This window comes from Dipodomys spectabilis, unplaced genomic scaffold (genome assembly GCF_019054845.1).
Source record: "Dipodomys spectabilis isolate Male_0828 unplaced genomic scaffold, ASM1905484v1 ptg000138l, whole genome shotgun sequence".
Classification (NCBI taxonomy): Eukaryota; Metazoa; Chordata; class Mammalia; order Rodentia; family Heteromyidae; genus Dipodomys; species Dipodomys spectabilis.
The window spans coordinates 13,179,133-13,202,782 of NW_024870815.1; positions in this window are offsets into that span (position 1 = coordinate 13,179,133).

The window sequence follows — 23,650 nt, forward strand, 5'->3', positions numbered from 1 at the left end:
ACAGTTTTTCATAAAGAAATATCCAGACAGTGGATTTGAATAAATGGTAGAAATATGTAATGATATTTCAACTTGAAACAACCGTTCAGAGTTTTGGACTGATAATATGAATGATTCTAGGATAAATAGGATGGCAACCACTCATTTACCACATTTTCATTCTCACTACACTATAAATTTAAGCACTAACGCATAATTATAAACCAAAAGCAAGAGTTCTATCTGTATATCCAGGCATCCTAATTATATCACCATACTCAGAAGAACTATTTACCCATTGAAGTTAAAATTTTCAGAATTAACAATTTATTATGCTTTAGATCAAACCATTTTCTAGAGTCTAGTTCTGTCCCTTTAGCACCTCAAATTTTTCAATGACCATAAACGCACCTTATAAAGTGTATACACTCTCAGAGTGTAATGAGGAGATCTTTGCTAAGTATGAATTCTAACTTCTGCTGACTTTAAGGGATACTTCTCTTTGAGCCCTTGGAACTTCCTTCCTGGAAAGTGCCCTGGAGCTTTTTCCGTGCTACAGAAAGAGAAGATTGATACATGGCCCACAGTTTCCTGTTACCAAGTGCTGCTACATATTTCATCTGTGATGCAAAATATGAACATAACATAAAAATCTGATATGTAGCAGAGCAGTACTTCATCTACCTGTTGCATTGAGAACCCACTAGAAAATGACTAAAAACATTTCCTAGTAATTTCACTACCAGAAAAATCTTTCTCATTTTGAAATATATAGTGAAATAGAAAAATCATATTACTAGATGAAAGAATATTTTAACTATTAGAAAAAATGATAAATTAAAGCAGAGTTTACCTGGATTTCAATTTAAATCAAATAAAGAGAGCATTCTGATGAAAAGAAGACATGATAAAAAATGAATGCAGTTCAGTTGCAAACTTGGAATATTATAATAGACAATTTCCCCCATTCATAAATGGAAAGAAATATTTGAGGAAAAATTGCTTAGTTATATTTACAGTAGCTGAACTGGTTGGATAACAAACAGAGAAAAGTAACTGGTAGGTTCTGTACCCAAGCATGTTAATTTCTTTTTTCTATATGAGGAAATGTCTTTTTTTTTGGGGGGGGGGAGAATGTCTTTTTTAACATTTTTCTGCAAGCATTTAACAAAATTCTATCATGTCCAGAAGGCTTGGGCTCTGTCTCTCAGCTCTTCAGCTCAAAGCTAGCTCTCTACGACTTGAGCCACTTCTGGTTTTCTGGTGGAATATTGGAGATAAGAGTATCACGTCTTTCCTGCCCTGGCTGGCTTTGAACCACGATTCTCAGATCTCAGCCTCCTGAGTAACTAGGATTACAGGTGTAAGTCACCAGTGCCCAGCATCAATAGATACTTTAAAATTGTAATTATGTACATATGGAATGTGCAATTAATTTTAACAGATATATATTGTGTGTAATAAATAAAAGGTGTATCTCTGTCTATGTAGTTATATAGTATAGGTCATATGGATGAAGGGACAGCTTTTTAATTTCATAAGAGTTCTATTGATCACCAGAGTAAAGAACTAATAGTGGGAAATACTATACAGAAGTTTACTTAATCATGGAGAGAAAAAATGATCATTTAGTCTTACTCTTTTTCACTCTTCCCTCTGTCTCAATCTTCTATCTCTCTGTGTCTCTGAGTGCTGTGTCTTCTCTCTGTCTCTCTACTTTTCTCCATAAATATGTAAATAATGATACATATATATGTTCTAATACACATGAAAGTTACATATTATATAGTTATATATGTTATATAAAGTTATATAATTATATAATATGTAAATGTGTTTATAAATAAATTCAGAGAGTAGCAAATAATAATCAGAATTTACTTAGTATTAGACTAATTTACTCAATTTTAGTAAATTTTGCATATTTTATTTAGGATTAAAGTAATTCATCTACATATGATTTACTTATTATTTCATATGAATTTTCTTCATAAAAGGTACAAGGCATATTTCCATTTGATTGTGTTCTTCACAAATCCAGTACAATCCCTTGTATGAAGATTCTTTAATTTAATTATTAGTAAAAAGATTATGTAATGCATTCATACCAAATCAGATATCCCCACAATACAGAGCGGTAGAGAGAAAAAGTGTGAACAGCAGTGTTAAGTTTATCACATAATAAATAGTTTTATAAAATCTTGTGGCAGCAAGTATTTCTTAGTAATACTCCCTTGGATACTTTTATACAAACTTCACCCTTTCTCTTTTTTCTTTTTTTTTTGTCAGTCATTGGGCTTGAACTCTGAACCTTGTCACTGTACCTCAGCTCTTCAGCTCAAGGGTAGTGCTCTACCATTTGAGCCACAGCACCACTTCTGGCTTTTCTGTTTATATGGTGCTGAGGGATTGAACCCAGGGCCTCATACATGTGTGGCAAGCACTCTACCACTAAGCCACCTTCCCAGCCCAATTTTATCCCTTTTCAAGACTCTGCAATAATTCATCCTTCTTGATCTTTAAGGGAACCATCCTATTAACATTAAATGTATGAAACAGTAAACATTATGACTTTAATCCAAAAGTGTTTAATTCCAGGCATATGTGTTCTGTATCACTTGAAATTTGTTTGTATCAATGTTTAATCCTAGAAACTAACCTGCAAAAAGGAGCAACAGAGATGATGCCCTGTCTGCAGGAATTTAAATGCATTATGTCGGTGTTGAAGATGGAGCTAACTAGTAGATCACTTCTGTTAGAAGGACCAAATTAATTTCTAAGGGAAAAAGAACAAATTTCCCATACTCAGTTATAAAAAAAAATCAGTAATTCACATTTAAATATAGTATTTCATCTCCTGAAAAGAAATAATTAGTAGCTATTGGTTATCTTCCAGTAGGAAGAATACAGTAATTTTGAAATGTCTGCCTGAGGAGTTGTGACAAAGAAAAATGCATCTGTTGATAATGAAGTAAGGAGGTCAAATCTGGCCAGCGCCATATTATAGGTCTGGCATCTTGTCTTCATGCTGGGGGAAGAAACCAGCCCTCCCCCCCCCTCACCCAGGTAATGGGTGTGCCTGGACCCCTGGAGGCAGGGGCAGGCACTTGGCTGATAGGTTACTGAATCTGTCAGTCCAGTGCCTGGGCTTGGGAATTTCCTGAGGATCTGCCCCCTGTGCAGACATATTTAGGCCTGGAGCAGCTTAGCGCCAGGACTCCATGCCTTGTGTGTCTCTGTGATCATGTGACCTGTCTCCTGGCTAGTCTCCAGTCAGCATGGCGTCCCAATTCAGCTCTCCATTTAAGCTGAATTGGCTTGTTGGTATTGTTCTTGTTATTTCTTTCCTCTTTAGCATGTTTCCTAGCTGTGTTTTGTGTATTTGCATGCTGCAGGCCTTTGTAACAGCTGGCGGCCTGCAGCCTGTTAACTGTATAATAAAGACTCCAATATTCTATATTTTAAAATGTGGCTTCTGGGATGATTTACCTTACAACAATATAAAATAATTCATAAATATAGAATAATATGAAACAAGTAAGATATAAAATAATATGAAATTGTTCACCATTCTGAACTACTTTCCAAATTGTACATTATGACTAAACTACTTTCCTAATGTCCATTTCCATTATTCATGGTATTTCTTAAAAGTAGTAATATTTAAATATTTAAAACAGCCTTTCAAAATTCTATTTTCTATTCCCTTACAGCTTTTAGAAGAACTATGGATCAGACTTTACGAGATTATTTTCCAAAGAAATACTTGTAAACATCCTCTTCCTTCAAAATCCTTCCGATTCCCTTGGGCAATATTTCCCAGCAGGATTTGTCTTCATTAGAAATATTTAATCCTGAGCCAAAAAGAGAGGTGAGTCCTCATTACAAATATTTCTCTTGTGATGTAGAAAAGGATGTAGAATTTGCATAATTTTGAAGTCATTGTCAGAAGTAGGTTGATAAAACACCTGAAGACAAAATGAAGTTTAACTAATAACTATACTATTATTTTCCTTACTCTTTCTTATTCTCTTAGATATGGCACCCAAATTTCTTTCTTGGGATTTTTTAAAACTGATTTAACTCAGGGCCTTGAGCTTGCTAGTCAAGTCTTCTTTGACTGAGCCACACTCCCCTTAATTTGTTAATTTTTTTCATTTGTTTATAGGGGCTTGAGCTCTTTACCTAGGTAGGCCTCAGACTGATCCTTCTACCTCCACCTCTTGAGTATTTGGGGCTACATTTGTGAATCACAACCCTTGGCCTCATCCAAATTTCATATCTTCTATTTCACTGATTCAGTAGACATTGGTAAAAAAAAAAAATGAAAGAAAGAAAGCAATCATCAAAAGTAACATTTTTCAACACTTGGGTAGCACAGTTTAGTGAAAAAAATAATAAGACTCCTATCAAGCATCTGGAACTAAAACGCATTTTCATAAAAGAAAGATCACCTTGCAAGTGAGGCTAATCTCCACATCCTCAAAAAGGGCAAATTCTCAAGAAAGCAGAACAAGACCCAACATGGATTATTTCAGGAATTGGAAGTTAGATGCATGGCCTAAGGATTAGTGCTTTCTGTAATATGATAACAGCGTGACGATATCAGAACTCTGTTTAATACGGCGTGATCTTTCCTGAGAAGAAAGCCTAAAACGATTGTGCTCCATCAAGGGGAATTATGATGTTGTAAATTACATTATGTCATAGCCAGCAGTATTAAATACCAAGTTTTTAATTGTCAGCAAAATAGGAAGAATACAGTAATTTTGAAATATCTGCCTGAGGAGTTGTGACAAAGAAAAATGCATCTGTTGATACAAAATAATTCATCAATATAGAACTATATAAAACAAGATATAAAATAATATTAATAAATGATATTATATTAATATAATAATAATAAAAATTTCACTATTCTGAGCTACTTTGCAAATTGTCCATTATGTCTAAACTACTTTCCTAATGTCTAAGATATGTGTCTCCAGTACCAAAAAGTTCTTTATTTATGAAAGCAGGTTTGTAAAAACATAAAATTAAAGCTATAGACAAACAACATAAATAGGATATAAGAAAGAAAAATGAAGAAAAATAAATTAGTAAAATATAAATTATAAATTATAAATAATATAAATTATAAATATAAATTATAAATTATAAATACCTTGTATTTATAATGTCCCCTTTTTCTTTAACATATCACATTAAACTTAGAGAGCTATAGCAATCTAAGATGTTTCTAAGAATTATTTTCAGAAATATTAAGTAGGCATTGAGAAATTATGATTCAATATTTAAATTATGAAAAGATGTGTTCACTTATATACCTAACTCATTCTCCTGCCTATAATGATGATGTGAGATTGTTCAAGTTTGTTGACATTAAGAGAAAAGTTGTGTAGAACTGATTGTCTTGGAATAACTTAGGGATCATCTCCACTACTTGATGGCCGAAAGAATGTCATCCCTTTGATTTTATTGTATTACAAGAGTGAACTTTTACCATCAACCTATACTCTTGTGGATTTTAAGCAGAAAACTACAAAGACAACTAGGAAACTTACAAAGCCACAAATATACTTAAGACAGTCTCCAAAGAACAAGAACACAGGCTCTTTATTGTACAGAATAAAAGGTTTCATTATAACATTTCCACACATGCATATAATTTACTTGGATTTTATTTATTCCTCCATTACCCTCTCTTTCTCTACCTATTCTCTTTGGTGCCTTCCAACCCACACATTTTTCTCTGTTTAGATTTATATTTTTGTTTTTGTCGTTATTTTGTTGGTTTTTGTATTTGTTTGTTGTTGCCTATCCTGAAACTTGAACTCAGAAACTGGGCATTGGTCCTGAGCTTTTTTTTTTTAAATAAGTTTTTTATTGTGAAAATACTGTACAGATGTGTTACAATTACATGAGCAAGGCGTTACAATTACATGAGTACATTTCTTACCAAGCATTGTTGCCTCCTCCTTTGTTTTCCCCTACCATCCCTGCCCTCCCATCTCTACAACTATTACCACTTCCCCTCCTCCACCAAAGTTGTAAAGTTCATTTTTTGACATAGCGTTTTGTACCCATTGTTGCAATGGATCCACCTGAATCCCTATTTATTTTTTTTCCCTTCCTCTCCCCAAATTATACCAACATCAAATACAGTGAAAACAGGTGTTATACCATCGGGGAGGGACATACAAAGCAACAAAAAAAAAAATCACCTTATAAATAAGTTAGAAACAATAGCGAGAAAGAAAAAAACCACTTGTGTCCTTATCTTGGGGTTCATTTCACCTAACATCATCTTATCTGACCTTTTCTGCTTATCAAACATATAGTAGGTCCCATGGTTTCCCTTATTTGGAATAACTAGTATATGTGTGAATTCCTTTTTGTCAAGGCTAGCACTCTGCCAAATGAGCCACTTCCAGATTTTTGCTAGTTAATTGGAGATGAGAGTCTCACAAGCTTTGTTGCCCAGGATGGCTGCAAACTGTTATCCTCAGATCCTACTCTCCTGAGTAACTAGGATTACAGGTATGAATAACCATTACCTGGTTTGTATCTCTGTATTTTTAGATCTAGCTTTTACACAGGAAAGTAAAAAAAAAAAAGTATTTCTCTGAGTCTCTCTTGGTCTTCTTGATATGATTATCTCCAGATTCATACATTTTCCAAAATTTGGCATCATTTTATTCTTCTTTATGGTTGAATAATACTCCGGTACTTATATTTACCACACATTCTTTATCTATTCATCTGTTGTAACTTGCAGCCACTGTGAATTGTGTCACAATAAACATGGATGTGAATATCTCTGTATTGTTTGATGTCTTAGATATCTGTCTAGAAATGGGATAGCAGGATTCTTTGGTGATTCTACTTTTAGGCTTTTGAGAAACCTTTACACATATTTCCATAGTGGCTGCAATACTACATTTCAACAGTGTGTACGTATTCCTTTTCCTCACTCCATCCTTGTTAGCTTTAGTTATTGATTTCTTGATGGTAACCATTCTGAGTAGGATAAAATGGAATCTCAATGTTATTTTGTTTTGCATTTCCTTTAATGCCTAGGGGTGGTGAACATTTATTAAGTGTGTTTCTTGGTCATTTGTACTTCTTTGAAAAAACTGTCTATTTAATTCATTTATTAACTGAGTCATTTAATCTTTTGGTATTTCATTTTTCAAGTTCTTTATGTATTCTAGATATTAATCTCTTGTCAGATGAATAGGTTACAAGTATTTTTCCCATTTTCAGTATGTCTCATCATTTGTAATTATTATTAGTAGAAAATGAGATGTGATCTCATTTTTTGATTTTTGCTCTTATTCTTGCTCTTACTTCCTGAGCAACTAAATTTCTGCCCTGGAAATAGTTGCTTGTGCCTATATCACAAATAATTTGCTATTTTTCCCCCTATTAATGAAAGTTTCAGGCCTTATCACTCCCATATATAGACACATATATAATTCAACTATACACTAAAAGTACTTAGAAATTAAGCACTTATATCTAGAAGTATATAAAAGAAAGAAGGGCACAAGATTAGATTTGTCTATTTTTAAAGAATTACATTATAAAAATACATAACACTACATTATCAAATGGCAATGTTTTAAAGTATGGAAATACTTTTTTGACATTTCTCAATTTATTTGCATAAATCCTTTTTTGTTTTAAAGTTTTCATTTAAAGTTTTAGAAATAAATTTGGAATAATTATCAAACTTCAAATAATTACCAAGCAGGCAAATATCTTGCCTATTTCTTCAAATACAGAACTTATAGATACTAGTACCTGAACAAAAGGAAAAACTTTGGAGTAGTTTTGTCATACTGCTTTTGTTTTTTTGTTTTTGTTTTTGTTTTTTACTCTCAGTATAGAAGTTTGAACTCAAGTTCTTGTGGTCACTTAGATGTCTTACTCAGCTGGAATTCACTTGAACCATACCTTCAGCCTGACTTATTTCAGAGATGGAATCTCTCAAACATTTCTTACCAAGTTGCTTTTAAACTGTGGTCCCCAGATCTCAGCTTTCTGAGTAGGAAGGAATATAGACACGGGCCACTGGCACAGGTGTAAATGGCTATCTGAAGGAAATAAACATAGTATTGACTATGTGTATAAGACAGAATTTTATTTTTAAAGAGAAAACATTTTGTTATGTTCAAATGTGGCGAGCCATCCAACAAAATGAATTGAGATGTTTAGTTTTTAGAAAGCAAGAAGTAATATGTATAAAATGGCTTTAATTTTCTTTTAACATTTTGAAAAGCTAAAATCTGTTAATGCAAGATGCTGAAAGAAGAACAAAGGAAGACCAATTGCAACAACAATATTCACAAGACACTATGTCGGAAATGAATTTCATTTACAACTTAACAGGGGAGTGGGACGCGGAGAGAAGGGATAGTGGGAGAAAAACAAAGGAGTGGGTAATAATGTTAGACAAAGAATGTACTAACTACCTTACTCGTGTAACTGTAACCCCTCTGTATATCATCTTTACAATAAAATAAAATTTAAAAAAGAAAAAAAGAGGTTGAATAAAAATTAAAAAATTCTGCTAATGATAGAAAATGTCTGTAAATCAAACCAAGCATCTAACAGGAAGAATATACCTGCTCAAGGCCATTGTGTCTGTGCTTTGTGGATGCTTTGTATGTTAACATGTGTTACATTTGTGGTAAAATATCATTGGAGGAAAACACAGGCTCAGAATGCCTGTGAAATGATAATAATGACAAACAGCCTAGTTTAAGTAAATAACAGAACTTCACATCTGCTAGATCATGTTTCCATTAGTAACCATGTTTGCAAAGAATATTTGATACTTTAAAAATGGTCCTAGTAAAATATGAAACAGCAGAATATATATATGTATGCACATAATATTCAAATATAAACATTGGCAAGGCATATACCTCTCTTTTACAAGAAAATTGACAAGGAAGTGGCTCTGTAGCTCAAGTGGTAGAGTGCTAGCCTTGAGCTGAAGAGCTGAGGGACAGTGCTCAGACCCAGAGTTCAAGCCCCATGACCAACAAAAAAAAAAAAGAAAAAGAAAATCGACAAAATATCTCAAAATTTTAGGAATTGTTTTGAGTGATGACATTTTATGTTTAGTTTCTTTTTAAATAATTTTCTCTTTCTGACAAGTTTTTCATAATTGAAAATTCATTATTTTGGTAACTTCAGAAAATCAAATTATTCCCATCATAAACATGAAGACTTAGAGCCATAATAGATACCAGAATTTAAAGTTCTTTAAATTTAAACAGCAATGAACTAAAAAAAGCAAAGTTATAGAAGAGTCTTATTTAGAATTTCCAATATGCAAACTCAAGTAGGTAGACAGGTTTGACCTGGTAGCAGTGATGTTGATTGAGTTAGAACATGGTTTACTCATAACTGCTGTACTAAAAACACCACAAAGCTGTTCATGGTTCCAAATGAGCATATAGAAGGACAAGGATGAGGTACGAAAGTGAATGAAATATTATAAGGGTCATTTCAAAGTATAAAACATGTCTCTTCCAAAGAGCCATATGCTATAGTGTATGTACTCTGTTTTCTCTGTCACAGATTCAAAAACTACCCATGGAAGGCTTTTCCTTACAGATGTGTATTATGATATTTTCTTTCAGCTCTTAAAAATAAGACAAATATTGAAATAAAAATAATCTGGGAACACTATGTATCATTCCTGACTCATGAAGCAATCATAATTAAAGAATGATGGCATGATGTAAGTTACTGGTTCATATGATATATTCTCGTTCTAGATGGAAAACTCACAATTTTCCTAAGTCTCCTGGTTTGTAATCATATCTAATGTAATATTCCTACAGAAGGCATAGCCTTGTGCCTGCCAAACAGGAATTGCTTCTCTCTCATACTCTCTTTCTCTCCGGTCTCTGCTATATTCTATAATATGTACTAATTCTTCCTAACAAAAACAAACCACTCAATTCATTACTTTTCATCACAAGATCTAATGTATACCCTTCAGCAAAACCAGATTTGTTCATTATTATTTTAAAAAGTTGTCAAAAATATTTTCTCTTTATCTGTAAATACAAGCATATGTAATGTTTCAAGTATTTTCAAGAGAATTTTCTCTTTTTAAGATTTTTAATTGCATCGAGTTATTTTCCATGAATTTTCATATAAATTATCACTAATCATTGCCTTTTTGACAGCTCAATTGCTTGCATGAACAGAAATTGTTTGAAGCTAATGTTTGTACTCATTACCTGCTTCAGGGAAGCTTTAAGACAATAAGTATCTTAAGGTCTCTCCTCCTATGCTGGGAGCTAAAACAGCATTTGAGAGCAGGGTGTCCCCAATAGGAACAAACCTGAAAGCTACCCACACCCAATTATTAATCTTTAAAACTGGTTTACAATCTTACAGACATACTTGTATCCAAAGTTCACCATTTTCCAGTTGAACACTGAAGCTTTCTATGATTTTCTTGACAAGATGCTTATGAGGAATGTATAACAACTAGCTTATTTCTTTCACATCTTCAATTTCATACATTGTTATGGACCCAGAGGTTTTGAACAATTAACTTCTGGAGTTCAATTAATTGCTTAATCTACCTGCTTTTGTTATTGTCCTTCTTTACTACTGACACATATCTAGAATAATCTAACATTGTGTAAATTCGTTGTATGTATTGCTTTATAGTTACTGCCACTACAGTAGCTTCCTAATATCTTGCAAACTTTTTATAAGTAGATATTTGTGAGATAAATAATTAATAATAAATGGGAACTCTGAAGATAATGGAAGACATTGATATTTCCTTCTATTCAAAGACTTCAAAATCTCTGAAATAAAGAAAAATGCAGACTACTTATTACACTGTAAGAATATATATATTATATATACTTATATGTGTGCATAGTTGAATATATTTCTAGATGCTTATAATTTAAAATAAAAATATTAGATTTATTGATATTTTCCCTAATAGCAAATGCTTACACATTAGTCCTAACTATAAGGTGGGGACATAAGCATTTTTTACACAATGCTTAATAACTTTCGGTACTATTAATAATTAACTTTTAATTAGTACATTTCAACATAGTGTTAACCGGCTAAACAACTGCTTTAGACTAAAACATTTATATAATTTTTCCTACAGATATATATAAATGTTTTTTCTAAAACATCTTCCTTATATGAGGAAAAACATATGAGTGTAGATATTTAAGATAGAAATAAAAATAAAAAAACTGCTTAGAAGAACAACATCTCTAATTTTTGTAATAATAATTATCTAAAATAATACCAGATCATATCTACAGGAACAGGAAGCAATTTTCTTACATCAATTTTCCTCTAGCTCTTAATGCAGCTATTTATTTATTTATTTATTTTGTCAGTCATGGGGCTTGAACTCAGGGCTTGGGCGCTATCCCTCAGCTCTTCAGCTCAAGGAGAGCGCAACTTCTGGTTTTCTAGTGCGTTATTGGAAGATGTGAGTCTCAAGGATTTTCCTGCCCGGGCTGGCTTTGAACCGTGATCCTCAGATCTCCACCTCTTGAGTAGCTAGGATTACAGGCATGAGCCACCAGTGCCCAGCATCAGCTATTATATTTAGACATTAGAAAAGTTTCTTTAAAATATGTTTATGTCAGATTTGATTTGTTGAAAACAAGTAAGATAAAATGCAGTAAATTGTGATTACTGCTTGTCCTAATTTTTCATACATTATAGTCAAGATATAAATAAGATGTGAAAAGATTTTTACAATATCTTATAAAATAGAATAATTATCCTTAGAAGTTAAAACAAATTTAAGAATTGATTATGTTTTTCTTAAAATTTGTAAAGATCATCTTTAATTATGTAAGCAAAGGAAATGAATAAAGTTTGGAATTTTGAATAAAGTTTGGTTTTAGGATTTTAAAACATCAATATTCACAATGATCTTGGTCATTTTAACATAAAAGGAAAATATTTAAGCATCTGTGTCAATTCTATGTCAGTGCAAATTAATTTCTATGTAGAGCCAAGTTTGTAATCCATTGTAAATTACTAAGATTTGGAGATGGTAGTTAATTTATTTTGTCTTGGCATTATTTGACTAGTTTTCTTTGGGGCAGTCAATAAAGTATCTTGTATAAAGAGAAAGAAAAACAGTAGCCTTCTAAAGCAAAATCAGCTGGTTTTTCTACCTTTACAAAGAACCCATAGCGAGAGCAAGATGGTCAAGTGGTCACTCTGAACATTGTACCTGTTTTCTCAGGTGTCTGTAATAGAGTCCCAGTTTGAAATGTTAGACTTCCAGTATCGTGATAAACTAAGAATGTTTCATATATGTGTAACCAATACTTTAAAGAATATTGGGAAATAAAAGAAGCCAGGGCCTTATCAGGTAAGGACACTATTTAGCCTTTTTTCAGAAGCAAACAATTGATCAGGTTATAGAAGACTCATTGTGTGCAAAATATTATCTTCACCAGGGTTTACTTTTAAGAGAAAAAAGAAAAAAAACAATTTGCACTTTACTGTTAATATGTTGGTTTTTCAGAATGGCCTTCCAATAGAATCACATTAAGATAATTTTTTATCCTTGACAATTACTTTCAAGATAGAAGGTTGTTTCTTCACTGCAGGCCGAGATCACACTGATAAATGAATGCCCTGTGTAAGAACAGGAAACCTAGCTGGTTTTCACTTCGGGATCTCAATACAGGTGTGTCTTTGTTAATGTGACTTGCACCAATCATTTTTTTTAATTCATGGGGAAAAAAAAAAGACAAAATCATCCCGGTAAACAGCAGAAATCTCATGGGAGACCTTAAACAAATTAAATTTCAAAGGCACTTGGATGTGTAGAGCAGAAAATAATAATAACAATAATAATCCCATTAAATGAATAGACTGTATTATTTAAGCTAAGTGATAAATTTCTCTGGAATCAACAGGGGGAAAAAGCATTATTATTAAAAATTAATTATTTAAAAATGAAAAAAGCAGGGAAAACTTAAGAAGAGCATTCCTTCTGTAATGAAAAGGTTACTGCATTTGCAGTTTTAATAGAAAACTACACTTCAGTCTTTGCCTCCCCAACCATAATTTTTATCCATTTAATAAATCCACGAATTAGCACTTAGTGATAATTGTGTTGGTTTAATACTATTTAGCCATAAAGCCACACAGACTTATACTATCACTAAATGCTTTAACGTCAAATGCCTCATGTATAGCACCCAGCATGGGTCTAAACGATCTGGGTGTTACTAAATGGTAAGTAGTGAGGCAGACACTAACTAGGAATTATACTTGGAAAATCAGTCTTAGTAGTTTTTTGTTCTTGATATCTAAGCCACTGTAACTTATAAGCAGAGTATCAGCTATGGCAAGAGGTGTAAGTGTAGTTACTCAGTGCCACATATGGGACATTTTACACCTGACTACATTGTTTTAGACACTCACACATGACTCAATATACAGGAGATTAAAAAATCTTTTGAGACTAGGCAGGGACTAATCAAGGAAAGAGAACTATAGACCCATTTCTTTGATGAATATCCACGCAAAACTTCTCAACAAAATCTTGGCAATCGACTTAACTCATCAAAAGAACTGTACACCCCAATCAAACAGGATGCAAAGCTGGTTCAATATACGCAAAACAATATAATTCATTACATCAACCAAAGCAAGGATAAGAACAACATGGTTTTCTCAATAGATGCAGAAAAAACATTTGACAAGATCCAACACTTCTTTATGATGAAGGCTCTGGAAAAACTAGGAATCCATGGAACATTCCTCAATATAATAAAGGCTGCATATGACAAACCTACAGCCAGTATTATACTTAATGGCAAAAAGTTAAAGCCAGTTCCTCTAATCAGGAATGAGACAAGGTTGTCCAGTCTCCCCATTCTTCTTCAACCTAGTGTTAGAATGCCTAGATGGGGAAATAAGACAAGATGCAGACATAAAGGGGATCCAAATAGGGAAGGATGAAATAAAACTCTCCTTCTTTGCAGATGATATGATCTTATATTTAAAGAACCCCATAGACTCCACTCCCAAGTTACTTGAGCTGATCAGAAACTGGCAAAGTACTTGGATACAAAATTAACCCTCAGAAATCAATGGCTTTCCTGTATGCCAATAATTTTAGAAGAGCGCAGCTCAAATCAGGAAAGCAAACGCTTTTGTAATAGCCCCACAAAAAATAAAATACTTAAGAGTTAACTTGACAAAAGAGGTAAAGGACCTGTGCGATGAAAACTTTAAAAACCTGAAAACGGAAATTAAAGAGTTAAGCAAGTGGAAAACCCTTCCATGCTTCTGGTTGGGAGGATCAACATCGTGAAAATGGGAATATTTCCCAAAGCTATCTATAAATTCAGTGAGATACTTATCAACATTCCAACCTCATTCTTCAATGAAATAGAAGCAGCAATCCAAAATTTCATATGGAATAATAAAAGACCCCGAACAGGAAAAACAATCCTTAGCAGAAAGAACAGAGCTGGAGGAATATCAATTCCAAACTTCAAACTCTACTACAAAGCCATAGTAATCACAACAGTTTGGTACTGGCACAAGAACAGACCTGAGGACTAATGGAATAGGACTGAAGACCCAGAAATAAACCCACAGATATATAGCCACCTAATCTTTGACAAGGGAGCTAAAGAAATAGAATGGAAGAAAGACAGCCTCTTCAGTAAATGGTGCTGGCAAAATTGGTTAAACACTTGTAGAAAACTGAAACTAGATCCGTATATATCACCCTGACCAGAATCAACTCCAAATGGATCAAAGACTTCGAAATAAAAGCAGACTCCAGGAAAGCATTACAGGAAGGAATAGGAGAAACATATGAGACTGTGTTTTGGGATGCTTTTATTTTAGATTTTTGTAAATTTGATTTAATTTACAGACAGGATAACATGCATAGCAGAACTTCTTCCCATTTATTTTGACCAAGAGATATAATATTTTTCGAACTGCTTAATTTCAATAGTCGAATTCATCATTTTTGATATGTGTGATATAGAATGTGACCAATTATATATATATATATATATATATATATATATATATAACTGTGAGAATACCATATAGAGGAGTTATAATTACATGGGCAAGATAACAAGTACATTTCCTATCAAGCATTGTTGCCTCCTCGTTGTTTTCCCTTCCCATCCTTTCCCATACTCCTCTTTCCCCCCACCTGATCCTCCCCCCCAACCCCCCACCAAAGTTGTAAAGTTCGTTTTTCGACATAACGACTTGTACATCTCATTGTTGCAATGGGTCCACCTGTATCCCTAGTTAAACGATTTGTTTTTTCCCTTCCCCTCCACAAATTATACCAACATCAAATACAGTGAAAGCAGGGGTTATATTGTGGAGGGGGGGACATACAAAGCAACAAAGAAATCATCTTATAAATATGTTAGAAACAATTGCATGAAAGGAAAAAAACCAAAAACCATTTGAATACTTATCTTGGGGTTCATAACCCTAACATCAATTCATCTGACCTTTTCTGCTTGACTCAGACATATACTAGTTATTGCAAATAAGGGAAACCATGGGACCTATGTTTCTTTGGGCCTGCTTACTTCACTTAATATAAATTATATTTTTATCCAGATTAGTCTTGAGATGTAGAATTTTAATACAAAATTAAAGAATTGCAAATAAGTAAGGAATACTAAAGCATAACAGTGGTAAAATGATCTGACATGCATAGTTTTTTTCTTATATTATTATTTTTAGTTCTGTAAAGGGAATTTAATTCATTTTTATGCCCACTACAGTATATTAATACATTTTGAGTAGAAAAGTAGAAAAGAAAATTTACCTAGGGCTTGAGTTTCAAACCTTTTATAAAAGTTACCGATATCTTTAAAAAAGATCAGTCTATTCAGACCAAAACCCAGGAAGGGCTTATGTCTTGGGGGTTTTACTGAATTTTACACAGATACTATTTTCTATGGATATGTTTAGAATTAATGTTTTAATTATTTTGTTGGAACGAAGCGCTATTGTTGATAATAATGAACACTTTGTAAAGTCTGAATTAAAGTTTGAATTCAACCACCGTCATTAACTTCATGAGAGCCTACAGTTAATTCTTGCAAATAACTCATGTAAATGATGAAGCTGTAGTATTTTTTTTTTTACCAAATTTCTTGACAATGATATTTTAAGAGTAGTAAGTATGGCAAATTTCTGACAGCAGATAATGTTTCTTTGTTGCATTTTGAAAACGGAATGATCCAAATACTAGATTTTTTTTCTTTAGCTGTAGAGGTTTTTGCATTTCTGAAAGATATGAAAGTATATATGAAGAAAAGGCAGCCTACGAAGATCTTCACGATTGATTTACATCTTAAGAACAAAGAAATAAATGAAAATGTGACTATTGTCTTTATCTTCATGGTTACAGTGTGCAGTATCCTTCTATAATCTTCTCTAGTAATGAGACTTAATAGCTGTCTTTGAGATATTAATGGAAATTGTCACAGACAAGGGAGATATTACTGCATCTAATGAACTAAAGTAAGACTAAAAGGAAAAGAAAAGGAACAATAACTAAAATCTACACAAATAAAAAAGAATTTAACTGGCTTCTAAAATTTAACCCTGTGTTTGGTTCTGCCAGAGTAACCTAATGATATAAATATATTCCTCATTGGCTTTCTCAAATAACACTGATCCAATATGAATTGGAAGTTTTGTCTTGTTTTTTTTTTTTCCCTTTGTTTTTGCATTTTAGTACTATTTTAAAAATCACTTGATTTCAATTTTACAGAGCATCTAAAGGGAGAAATTTTAAATGGCCCAAAGGGCAAGTCAATTTATTGGGTTTATTATACTAAATAAAAGGTTAGATCCTCTGGGACACTTATAATATGGAAAACAATATAGCGAGCAATTTAATGACTATAATGAATTTATATACAGATTTATCAGTTTGGAAAATTTCATGTTTAAATTCGTTTTAATAGTTGTTATGCTGTTGAGTTTTCCTTTCTGAGTTCTCACCTTGGGAAAGTTGATGCTTAGGTAGCATAAGCTTATAAATGTGCACGTTATTTCTTGAAAGTTGAGTGCTGAGAGGCGCTGTTTAAGCAGTAGTGCAGTGTCATCTGATTACACAGAGGCTACACAGCTGAGACGTTCTGTAGAGATTTCCAAGGTTAGGATGGAACAGATGCCCATTTGGTTTTTTAAGGGAATTCTTTAAGGAACAGATTGTAAATAAAAACTTTCCAAACTTTCTGAGAACATTCATAGGTGTATCGGTTAGGATATCATTCAATGCTTAATTGAGCCTGGAATTGTAACATGAAAAGATTCCATTTTAGGCCTGAAGTTATCAGCTCCCAGCAAAGGTTCTTTTACAATGTGGTTTACTAGAATTAAAAAAAAATCACAAACACACGGCTGTTTTTAACACAAATCCTGTCTACACTGAAATGCAAAAGTTTCTTGAAAATGCTCATGCAAATTGTCCAGAGCACGTGTATAGCTCTTGTAGTAATAGCCAGCAAGTGAATGGGTGGATCTAAATGCTACCTTCCATTTTAATCATATATTTTGGTTCAGAAGTGAAAACAAAAAGAAACTGAACCCTTGTCTATTGCTGTTTTCTTTGACTTTCAGGTATGGGGAACACTCCAAAATTGCTTAGATGGTTAATGTTTAAGAAGAAATATCCTTTTCCCTCCTTCCACTAGTCTATGGCTAACAGTGATTAGTGCCTTCTTACTTTTGAGTAGTCAGAGTTGAAGTGGAACAAGCTATTAACATTTTAGTGTAAGGGGTTAGAGCTTCCTTGAGTATTGTTGTCAGAAGGCCAATAAACCCACTCTTAAGCCCACTGCTAAACCCACTACTAGGCTTACCAGATTACACTGTCTTTGCTAGAGTAATGCACCCACACCTGTCTTTTTGATTGATTGGTTCCCTTCAGTGTGGTTTATTGATTAATGATGATATGCAATGTGGAATTTTACCTGCTTCAAAGAGAAAAAAAACAAGATAATGCTTGAACCAGGATATATGCATAATTGGTGTTGTGATTTGGAACCCACAAAAAATACTTCATCCCTAGAAAAATAAAATGAAAAACAATGAATAATTCTGAATTATTATTATTAATTAACTGAGACTAAATGCTAGTTAAATATGCCGTGCTGATGCTAAAGAAAAGACAAGGTCATTTATATATAGTGAGGACAGTTAGCTGTGCAGTGTCCAACAGGATATTCAAAGATGTATAATTTTCTTGTTGTATGGCTCTATACAGTATAAATTGTATGCTTAATGTAGTCAATCCTTACAATATCCACATTTTAAAGACTGTGCATGTATTTTCTATTTTTCTCATTAATTTACCTGATAACATAGAGTTTTCCCCATATATATATATATATATATATATATATATATATTTTTTTTTTTTTTTTTTTTTTTTTTGTCGGTTGTGAGGCTTGAACTCTAGGCCTGGGCGCTGTCCCTCAGCTCTTCAGCTCAAGGTGAGTGCTCTTCCTCTTGAGCCACAGCACCACTTCTGGTTTTTTATAGTGATTTATTGGAGATAAGAGTCTCACCGACTTTCCTGGACTGCCTGGCTTTGAACCGTGATCCTCAGATCTCAGCCTCCTGGGTAGCTAGGAATACAGGCATGAGCCATCGGCACCCGGCTTTCCCCAATGTTTTAAATATTACAATGGATCTAGGATAGGAATCAAATGATAACATTTTCATAGTTTGAAGATTTACCAGTCATATGACCTTAGGTTTGTGAGAAATAGATGATAAATTTTTAACTAATCAATCTGTTCAATAAATATGAATTAGAACAGGGAATAAGTTAAGAAAATATTTCTATCCTGTAGGAAGTACATTGAAGACAAAAAAAATAGAAAAAAATAGGTTAATAACTTGAGGACAAGCAATATGAAGAAAAATGAATTTAAAGTGGGAGATGAGAAGTGTTAAGAGAAGGGTTAATGATAGAACTCCAGGGCTCATCTCTTTAAAGAGTCAGTTCTGAGACTTTCCATTTAGAATTTATTCATATTTAATAAAACTCTATATCAATCCATACTTGAAATAACTAGTATTTAGATTTGGCTAATTTAGTTGTATTAGTCAATTTCTTGAAAATATTTTAAGTAAAATATGTTATGATCTAAACCTCTAATTGCACATGTTGCTAATAGAGTGATCTGAAATAGTAAAAGAATTCTATTGTTTGTCTTTCAAGGAAGACTTGAAAACAGGCAGTGAACTGGACTTCACTTAAATTTAGTCTTCTCTTGCGATACAATGCTGTCAAAAATCTCCTTTGGTTGTGTTAATCTAAGATGCATTCCAACTTTGAGAGAGACAAGGGAAGGGGGAAACAAGAAATAGTTACCTACTATTACTACATTCTTTTAAGTAGTAAAAATAATGGAAAATGCAACCACACTTTTAAAAAAAACCCTCGATTTGGTATTACCTTTACTAAAAGCAATTTGAGCAATGTATTTCATTTTAAATAAAATTGTATAGTGCCAGAAAAAAGATGTTTTTTTCGATTTTGAGGAGCCAGAATAATTGTGACCCAGTTAGAACAAGAAGTCTTTGCTTTTATTTAATGGTGTCTAAGGTGAATGTCAGACAGCGTAGATCAACCTTGCCCTCCTCCAGGTTTCAGTGAGAGCTGCAGGAATCTATAGAATATGAATGTGGCCCTTACCATGTAACTGACAGTGGGATAAACTAGACCTGTTCCTAGAATTTACTTTGAAATCTTGCTTTTTAAGATCGATTAACCTCTTTGTATAGATTTCACATCTTTTTCTTTTTGAAGAGAAGTGTCTTTTCCTTAAGAAATAATCTCCTAGATATCTCTAAACTCATGTCTTCTATCAATAATAACCCTTTTGATAAAAGGTACATTAAAGGATTGGGGATTGTAGTTAGAGTCTTGCTATGGCTAGACAGGTGCTCTACCATTTAAATGCCTTGAATGCCTGTATGTTTTGACTATGTTTGAAGTGGGGGCCTCGTTTCATGCCTAGGGTTATAATCCTTCTGATTTTGCCTCCCCGGGTTGCTGGGGATTCTTGTGCACCCCTGCAACCAGCCATTTAGTGAGATAGGGTGAGGCTCTTTAGTTCCAGGCTTGCCTTGAAAATCCAGTCCTTGATCTTTGCCTCCCACATACTCAGAATTTTTATATCTAAAACAAAGACTCAGTCCACATGACACATTTTTATATTTATAGGTCTTAAATTTGAGAGGATGAGTTTGTCCAGGATATATTGTATCATAGTACACTCTTGAACAGCCACTATATTGATAATAAAATAATGAAAAATTGTAGCTCTCTCTGTCTGTCTCTGTCTCTGTCCTTTCTCTCTCTCTCTCTCTCTCTCTTTCTCTCTCTCTCTCTCTCTCTGTGTCTGTCTATCTGTCTGTCCTAGTACTGGGGTTTGAACTCTGAGGTTGAGTGCTATTCCCTAGCTTCTATTACTCCTGAGCCACAGTTCCACTTCTGGCTTTTTGATGGTTAATTGGAGATAAGAGTGTCATAGACTTTCTAGCTTGGACTAGCCTTGAACCATGATCCTCAGATCTGAGCCTTCTGAGTAAGGTTATAGGCATGAGTGACTTGTGTCTGGCAATTACAACTACTTATTACAAAAAAATAACTCAGTTGAATTCCAATTTCCATAAGAAACATTCCTCTTATGGATAACTAAATTTTAATAATGATTATCTAAGCTTCACAATTTATAAATCTTATCCTTCCTCCATCTGCAAAGGAGTAATTGTTGTATAAAATCAAATTTACTTCTCACAATAGCAAAGTACACACCCAATTTCATCAACACACATATGGTAATAAAATATAGTATAAGACTAGGAACTCATAGTTATATTTAATTCATGTTTGACTTATTACTGATTTCTGCTCCTCAACAATTTATAAACAGCTCCACAGAAGTATGAGAATTTTCTATTATACTGCTTAAGAAATATCAAATAGAATTTGTAGATAATACAAAGATTGTTCAAATATGTAATTATATCTCTAAAGTGCTTTTACCTGAAGACTAATAACCAATGATATTAAATACAACATAATTAAGAATCATTCTGGAAAACTAAAGTGAGTTTATTAATACTTTTGCATTGATTCAAATAAAAATAACCATGTATATTAAAAACATTTTCTTAGCTACTTAACCGAGAGTGTTTAAATATCTCCTCTACTTCGGGATAAATAATATACATTTTGCTTAATAAAGCACAGATGTTTTAATGAATTGTAATGTAACATGTATTCATTTCTGGAATAAATATTAATAAGATTGCACTTTGTACTAGAGATATGAACAAAACACATATCTATAAGTTTTTCTCCCCAATGTGATAAACAGAAAATGAACTTACGGGGAAGATGCAATGTCATTGTATAATAGTGGAATATAATACAATATGAGATGAAAATTAAAAACATTGTTAGAATGAAATGACAATAGATAAGGTAACTAGAAATTCAGCACATAAAACACTTACTGGGAGAATAGGTATAGGGGACATTCCAGGTAGCAGAAGGGTGAGAGGCTGGAGGTGGGATTTCAAATGAGGAGGAGTGAGTAGAAATGAGTACAGATGATTTAGTTGTATGATGTTAGTTAGCATCCTCACTCTAGTAGGATGAGCAACATACAAAAGGGCTTTCAAGTCATAGATTCACTTTTAAAAGACCAGTCAGGAATGTAGGATGAGAATGTAGATGAGCATTGTAGTCATGTGTTCTGTGTTGGAGTAATTAAGTGTCCCTCAGAATTATATTGTAGTGTGCCACAACTACTCCAGGAGTTCCTAGCCTTTGAGTAGAAAACTTAAATGTGTAGCTATTACAGTTATACTAAAAAGTCATAAGGTAAAAATAGCTTTTCTACTTTTTTCTCTTGTTGTTTTGTGCTATAGTTAATGTAGTTTAAAGGTATGGGTAGTAATCTAATTCAACTAATTCAAATTGATGGACGTTAGGGAATCAGTCTTTGAAGGAAACCAAAAATGTTTTATGTGAAACAGTGATTTATAGAATGACTTCTACTGCTGGTTTGTAGGGTACTCAGATGGATAAGACAGTCTTTTTTACTCTTGGAGATTTTATGATCTATCAAAGTAGACAGAGACAGGTAATTTCAAGACACTGTAAATTTCAAGAAAGGACCTTGGAAATGATAAGAATTCAGGGGAGCAGAGTAGGGTCTTCCAAAATGCACAACTTCATTTCAGCTGTCTCAAGAATAAAGAAAAGGCAGAGCTTCCTGTGATGTTAACAGGGGCAAAAACCATTTTATGTTTTAGGAATGTCAAGTACAGAATAAAGGTGTGGGATTACAGTAGAGAGGCTAGGAGCTAGACAGGGACCAATCTGATCAGAAGGCATCTTTCATGTACCTTATGAAATCATGAATAAGCTGTAAGTAAGAGAGACATTAAATGGTTTGGGTCAAGGTAAAACATCCTCATATTTGTATTTTAAATTCCGGTCTCTTGTTACAGGGTTCTATTGTCCTCAAGGAGTATTGGAGAAGAGACTCTAGAGCCAAGATTGCAGGAGCAACTGCCTACGGCAGCCCTACCATCACAATCACTTGCAATTTGAGTAGAATAAATGAAAACAAATGGTAATTATTGAGGACAGAGAGAAGTTTCAGCCAGGGCAATCAGATGTAGGTAACAATCAAAGATGATATAAATGTAGGAAATCTATCTAGGAATTAGGATAAGTGAAACCCAATTATTGATTCTGAAAGGAATAAAAATAGAATGTTTCAGAACTAGGAAAAGGCAATAATTTTACTCATGTTGATTTTTTTTTTAAAAAAAGTCCCTATGTAGCATAAAAGTGGGCCATACATGTTTTTGCTCCTTAATCTCATTCGTATTCTTACCTCTCATCTTCCAATGTTAGCAGGATTCCTAATGAATTATTAAATGATATCCTTTTCTGAATTGCACACTATACTATAATTCTAAAAATTCTAAGTTATGTACTAATAGGAATAGAATCTCATTATATAGAGAACATGACAGGCTATATTAAGCATCTATCAATCAACTGGCATTATCATTCATTATTATTATTTTCTAGCACCTCTGTGTTATCTCATGGCTTTGTTTTGTTTCATTTTGCAACAGATGTGCAAAATATCTTTAAGAGTCCATCATGCTATTTAAGTACATGTGATTACTAAGAATTACTCAGCTGTTAGAAACAGCTGTTTTTCTTTAAGAAAAATATAGTGAAAGAAAATAGAATTCTTCAGTCCTCTGTAGTTTTTTGTTAATCCTTTTCTACCTCTTTCCCCTGCCTTACTCCCTTTTGTTCTTTTATGAAATTCTGGTTTGAATCCAAGACTCACATTGCCAGTCAAGTGATACATCACCTGATCTGTGTGTGTGTGTGTGTGTGTGTGTGTGTGTGTGTGTGTGTGTGTGTGTATTTTAATCTCCCCAGATAGGACCTGACATTGACCTTCTATTTTCTCCTTTCAAGTGTTGAGATTATAGGAATGCACAACCATGCTTCTTTTCTTTTCTTTTTTTTTTTTTGTAGGTCGTGGGGCTTGAACTCTGGGCC